Below are 6,578 nucleotides of genomic sequence, written 5' to 3' on the forward strand. Positions count from 1 at the left end.
GTGTTAACCCTCCTTTGTTTTCCCCCTCCTTTCTGGGGGCAGCAGAGGGGATCCTGGCGCCACTGAGTCCAGGTAAACAGCCTGCCTGGGCGTGGTCTCACCCCTGTGGTACGCAAGGCCCAGGCTCTATGTTTTGTTTCCCTGGGTATAGCACATACTTATGCCGTATTTGGTAGGTGTTAGTTCATTGGTTAATTTTGCGTTAGCAGCAGAATGCTTATTGAACCAGTATTCACTGAGGCAAATGGTAAATAGGGGTTGTTTGGTAAATGAGCCCCCCCACATCGGGTTGGAGCCTGTGAGTGTGTGCGTGCCAGTGCTGCCGTGGTCCACCTTGCCCGGGACTCAAGCCAGTGCCTCAAGAGAACCTCACGCTGCTTTGCCACCGTCACCCAGCTGCGTGCGGTGGCGTGGACAGTACCCCGTGGGATCAAGCACTGCGCGATCCCTTGCTGCAGGAGGAACGCCAGCAGCCCGTGTGAGGCAGCGTCGCTGACCTGCCACAGCCCCCCTCGAGCGGGAAACCTTTGTGTCCTGGGAGGAGCAGCAGCCACGCGGTGCGGCCGGCGCCATTTCCTGTCTCCGTCTCACGGCACATCCGTGCCACGTTTCTGGACTATAAACATTATTAAGAGGAGACTTCACGAAGTTCTCAGCTTGTAAGTCAAGCCTTTCTTTATAGAGTTTCCAGTTAAGGCAGCGTCTAGATTGCTCTGGGCGGAGGGTTGCCGGTCACTGACCAACCCCTCCCCCGCCGCTTTCTGAATTCGTTTCGATTCTAAGTTCTGTGAATTGTTTGATTTAAGGGCCCATACACAAACATTCTGTAAAGATAGTTTCACTAACCGAATATCGACACCTGTGAAGGGCGACTGTAAATACCCCGTTACAGAGTCTGTATATATATATATAAAATAACATATATTTTCATTGTTATATCTGCCGCTCGTTTCTGAGGGCATATTCACAACACATGGTAACCAAGTCTTTCTTAAAAGCTTTTGCTGACTCAGTCACTGATAATCTCAGTCCAAGATCCCAGGGTTGACCTACAGGTGCCAAAAGAATGAGTTAAATAAACTAAATTGCCCCTGCTCTGTAACCTCCCTGGTTACGAGGGTGTGTTTACGCTCACACATGAGACAGGGCACTAACCAGCTGCCACATTACTTTGTCAAAAGTTTGATTCTCTTGAAAAGACCAAAGACACAATGCATGGTGTGAAAATGAGCATCAGTCCCTGCACATGGCACTGCCAACAGTGCTGGCAGAAGCAGACACACAGCAGGAACAGAATCTCTGTCCAGGCAGTAATGCCAGTTCAGGATTTACACCACCTTTTTAGTCCATATGATTCAAAGGCTTCTTGGAACAAGTGAAAAGGGAAGGGGAGGAAAAAAAAAAAAGGAAACTATTAAGTGCTATTATATTGATTTATTTTTTTAAGATTTTTTGCGGTGATCACATGCATGTTGAACTGGTGAGTTTGCTTCTTGGTTTGCCTGTTCAGAAACAATTCACTGGCAGTTATCACAGCAAGAACTTCATTTAAAGGCCTGCCTGCCTCTTTTTTCTCCTCTGACCAGCTGGGGGGGGGATGTGGTCTGCTGCAGCTAACAGTGCTCCAGGCTGGGAAACTGAGCAAAGCAGGTGAAAGATTCGTAGAATGGTTTGTATTTGAAGGTGCTTGAAAGAGCATCTAATTCCAACCCTCCTGCCTTGGGCTAGGATGCTCCATCCGACCTGGCCTTGAACGCTTCCAGGGATGGAGCATGCACAACTTCTCTGATCAACCTGTAACGTTGTCTTGATACCCTCACAGTAAAGAATTTCTTTCCTTATATCTAATCTAAATGAATCTCTGGCATCTGGCCTTTCATGCTTTCATCATATTCCATCTTTTCTGCTGCTTCACCTCTACTTATTTCTTCAGTATTGTGGCTCAAATGTGCTCTTTTGAACATCTCTGAATTTAACAGAAAAAAAAATTAACAGGTGATGATCATTTTAGAGATAAGGGAAAGCTCTTGCCAAGTGGCAAATGTCTCACCACTGCTTTTCTCCTTTGGGGCAAAAGTTAAATATGGATTTATTGCATTAAGATTTCAGAAGTGTGCCACAAAAGGGAATCAACGTTGCTGTGATCTTACTTGCCTTGAGATTACGTGCAAATTACCCTCCACTGATATAGTTAAAGCAAGCCCTGGATGATATCCTCAGCCTCAAAGAGGTGGTGACCACCAGTTCACATCACTGAAACCATCAAAAGACCCCTGGAGTTCAGGGTTCTGTAGATGATTTAGGGAAACAGTTCTCCTCAGAACTGAAAGGAACTGTGCCTGTAAATCATCTGTGTGTTGTTGGACATTTTAGGGCATATGTTTGACTTTTTTTATTATGAGTTCACTATAGCATAATGGAACATACAGTTAATGTTTTTATTCCCCTTATTAGTGTTTTTAATGTAATTTTAATATAGTTTAAAGCAGTTATTGAGTTCTAAATAGGAACATCTGGGAAGAAAATAATTTTCCATGTACATTGAAGTGTGTTAGCTAATGGTAGTGTTTGGGAGGGACAGAGTGGAAAATTGCACACATCTTGCTAAAATACACACCCGCCGCTGGGAGCAGGGGAGCCCTGGGTGCAGCTGCTGGAGAGCAGTGGGGGTCTGTTCCTTCAGGTCACAGCTGTGTGCAGACACGTCTCGGGCAGGGTATGTTGTTTCCACTTCTGCACATCATCTTTCCTACTGGTAATGACTTGCTGGCTTTTAACTTCCCTGAGGTGTGGTTCAGCCGGGGCTGCCACCATTTCTTTTTGCTATCATTTTGCTGCAGGAATCATGATACTGCAGGTTTACCTGCATCTTGCAGATGCTGTCCTTCCTCTAGTGGGATCACAGGGCTAGTAATTTGCTTTAAGCTCTCACAGTTCTTCTATTTTGTTTTGATTAGTTTCATCCTACTGGCTGAAAGCAGAACTAAGGCGATAACTGCTCTAGATTAGGTGTGCAGTTTTTCTGACTTGAAAGCCTCACAAACACTGCTCTTGTGACATCTCTGTGACATGGTGTCTGTGACTTCAGTGTTACAGAAATGACCAGAAAACTTAATTGATTTAGAAATTAGTTAAGAAATGAGAAATGTTGACATCTTCTTGCTCTTTTTCCTCTTTTTTTTCTTCCCCTTTTTGTCTAAAATGGTGAGGGTTATTTCTTCTAGCTACTCAAATACTTTTTTCCCCCCCCTATTTTATTATCAATACTTTTTATTTCACGTTGAAGCGTCCCTAGCAAATAAATCCAGGTTGCAAATCTGGAACTGTTTTTCCAAAAGATGTCAAGTCAAGGAGTCCCTGGCTGTAGGTCTGGTCTTTAAAATACCAGCCATTTGTTATGGCCATTCACATTCTCACACATGACCTTCTTCACCATCTGACTATCACACTTTTTCTCAGAAGACTGAGTTATCCCACCAGTGTGCTTCTTTCTCAGTCATACTTCACAAGCCACTTTCCACATCTGTCTGAAGTCCTGTTGGTGAAAGCAAGCCAACATTCCCTTTGTTTTCAGCAGACTTAACAGTGGACAAGCTCACAAAGCTAATGCAAATCCCATTGTATGAATATCAAAAGGGATGAGGATGGGTCTTAAATGTATATTTTGTTGGCTGTTACTTTAACATTTGAGATATAAAAGCTGTGAGATAACAAAGACCTTCATATCTTTGGCCAGTAGGAATTTAGCATATGTCTTGAAACATTGCCCCCTTTCTACAAGCACATTGAAGCTTGCAAGCCAGGAAATAATAGAGAGACAATTATTCATCTGAGTATTTATACTTCTTCAGATATTATTGTTATCATGTTTGCAGAGCACAGTTTACTTTGGACCTGGATAGTATCTGGAAGCTCTCCATCCCAAGATCTAATACCCAAAACAGGAAGCAGATTTGACAGGCACTTGCAATACCATAAGCAAACACAAAACAACATCGTAAAGGCTTGGCTCCAGACCAGCTTTGTATGTGATGCTGAAACATTTGGTATTCTGCTTAAGGTTTCTGCAAGGAAACATCTGTGAGATTCTGCTTCAGATAACACAAAATGTTTGACCAATCTTTGTTCACTTAGAAAGATGTTGAGAATGCTTCACACAATCCTAACTGTAAAATCAAAACATGAGAAGCCCACCTGGTGTCTTCAGTGGTGCGCCACCAAGGAACGGTGGTGTAGTTCCCAGGCAGATGAACACAGGCCAGGACAATCCTGTCACAATCCCCCTGGGCAATGGTTCAGCATCATTATGCAGATCAAGACCTAGCATGTTTCTCCTCCATCTTCAAAGGAATTTCTACTACTTTTTCTTCTTTTCATCTGCAGAGTGGTATCTTCAGTGGAGGACTCTTGAGTTCTGTTTATCATAAGGCTTTCACAGTTGTATATCTACCAAACATAATATCTTAGTGCCAGGAGAGCTTGTGACAAAGTACAGGGGTCAGTCCCAATGTACACTTGTGCAGTGTGTTTGTGAGTCATTTGCACCAGCACAGTTATGGCATCAACTAAAGTCTTGATGGCCTCAATCTGATCACTGGGGCATTCGCTCTTGGCTGCAAAACAGCAAAGATGACACAGTCCCTTCAGACAGAACAGACAGGTGTCTTCTAGCAGAGCAGCACCACCTTGGTGAGCACAAAGAGTTCTTCTGAGGCTACAGATCTCGTGCCAGGTGAACAGATTGTGGCTTTAGGAGAGGTCAGAAGGACAAAAGAGAGCGAGTTCTGCCTGCTTTCAGGCACATCTTCCCCAAGAACAGGTGGGTTTTCTTTCTGTGAACATTGCTGTTTTCCTGAAGACATAAATACATTCTTAATGGTGAAAATACACTTGCCAAACCCCTCCACTTCTCAGAGCTACAGAACTGTGATCCCAAGACGGTGGGATTTAATCACAAGTGTGATTTAAATTTGATAAATATTTGTATCTACTCCTTGTAGATATATCACAACTAGGAAAGTGCTGTTTGGGAACTTTTCATGCAGCATGGACTATACCCAGAAATGCTCACAATTTGTGTAATGTGTAGTTTTGATGTATCCTGGGGGATATTTTAGTAGCCCATTTTCTGATACTATGGCTTCACATAATTAAATGGTAGTTTCCAAACTGGATGTAGGATTTATACTGGATAGTTAATACTCGGATTGCTGCCGGGAGAAGGATTTGACAACCATAAGTTACTTTATTATTTAGCAGGAGAAAAATCATTATATGATACAGCAAATTGTCAGGAGATATAGGAATGTCTCCTGATTTCTTCAGACTAAGACTGTATACAGCTTAGTCAAATGTGAGGTAATGCCTCAAGCAAATTACAGCCAGTTCTTGATTCCTTTAGAAAATTAAGTGGCAGGATACCCAGGATAAATGAAAGAAATCCATGTGAAACCACAAAGCATAGGTAACATTAGCCCAAAAAGCATAGTTATGAGGGAGTAATGAAAGAAAGAGGAGTCAGTGGTAGTATCTGCTGTGCAGAACAGCAATCTGAGTCAGTCCTGGCTGAGCTGGTAGTATTTGCCTTTCTCTTCTGTGATGTCCCCAGTCAGCATCAAAAAATCCTGCCTCACCACTTGTAACAGCTCCCTGGCTCTTACCTGCAGTGCACTGTTGGGCGCAGGACTGTAGTGGCTGAGAACAAGTAGGTCTAAATCATGACTGATCTGCATTGCCTCCTGCCCATGTTCTCAGGCAAGCTCTACTTTTGCCGTCGAGCACTTGCCACTGGAGGGAGGCAGAAGGCAGAAGTTGAAAGTCATCTGGAAAGACAGTGGAGCCAGAAAGTGTGTCGCAGTTTAGCTTCAGCTGGAGGACCGTGCTACATTTGTGATGTAGGAACCCAGACGTTTCTCTAAAGGAAAAAGACGCATCTGGTGATACCTGCACAGCTAGAGTGGCTACCCATAAACGTGCACCTACCTTGACGGTGCTCTAGTGCCAATGACAGTGACAATGGGAGATCCTATGTGAGTTGATTTCAGCCCTGGGAAAAGTCAACAGCAGCCTTTGTAATGGAAGATGGATGTTTACAGCTGCATGCTCTGCGTGTGGTTCAGTGCTTAGCAGCTGGTGGTTTGGGGATTTAATAGAAGGAGCTCATCAGGTTCTATTCCAAGATGCTTTCTGGTCTCTTCTTGTCATTAGTTAGCACTAGCTGAACTCAGTTGCTGAGCTCTGGGTTATCCCTTCCCCTGTTATTCTTCCTTGTTTAAAATATTTAATTACAGTGGCTGCCACCTTCTGCACTCTTCATTTTGCTTTGTGGAGAGAAATAAAAGCTCTAGGTGAGTAAATGACCTACAACAGTGGGTTGTAGGTCCTCAAAATGCACCTTGTATCTTGTGCTTCCAGCAGAATGTGGAGTGCAAAGAGACCTTTTAGTAGTGGCCATAAAGTTGGGAGCATGACAGCATTTAGTTTATTCACTTTGGTATGTAGCTTCAGCCAAACAGCTTCCAAAACTTCTGATTCGGTATCATAGAATCAATAAGGTTGGAAAAGACCTCAAAGATCAT

This window comes from Dryobates pubescens, chromosome 26 (assembly GCF_014839835.1).
Source record: "Dryobates pubescens isolate bDryPub1 chromosome 26, bDryPub1.pri, whole genome shotgun sequence".
NCBI lineage: Eukaryota > Metazoa > Chordata > Aves > Piciformes > Picidae > Dryobates > Dryobates pubescens.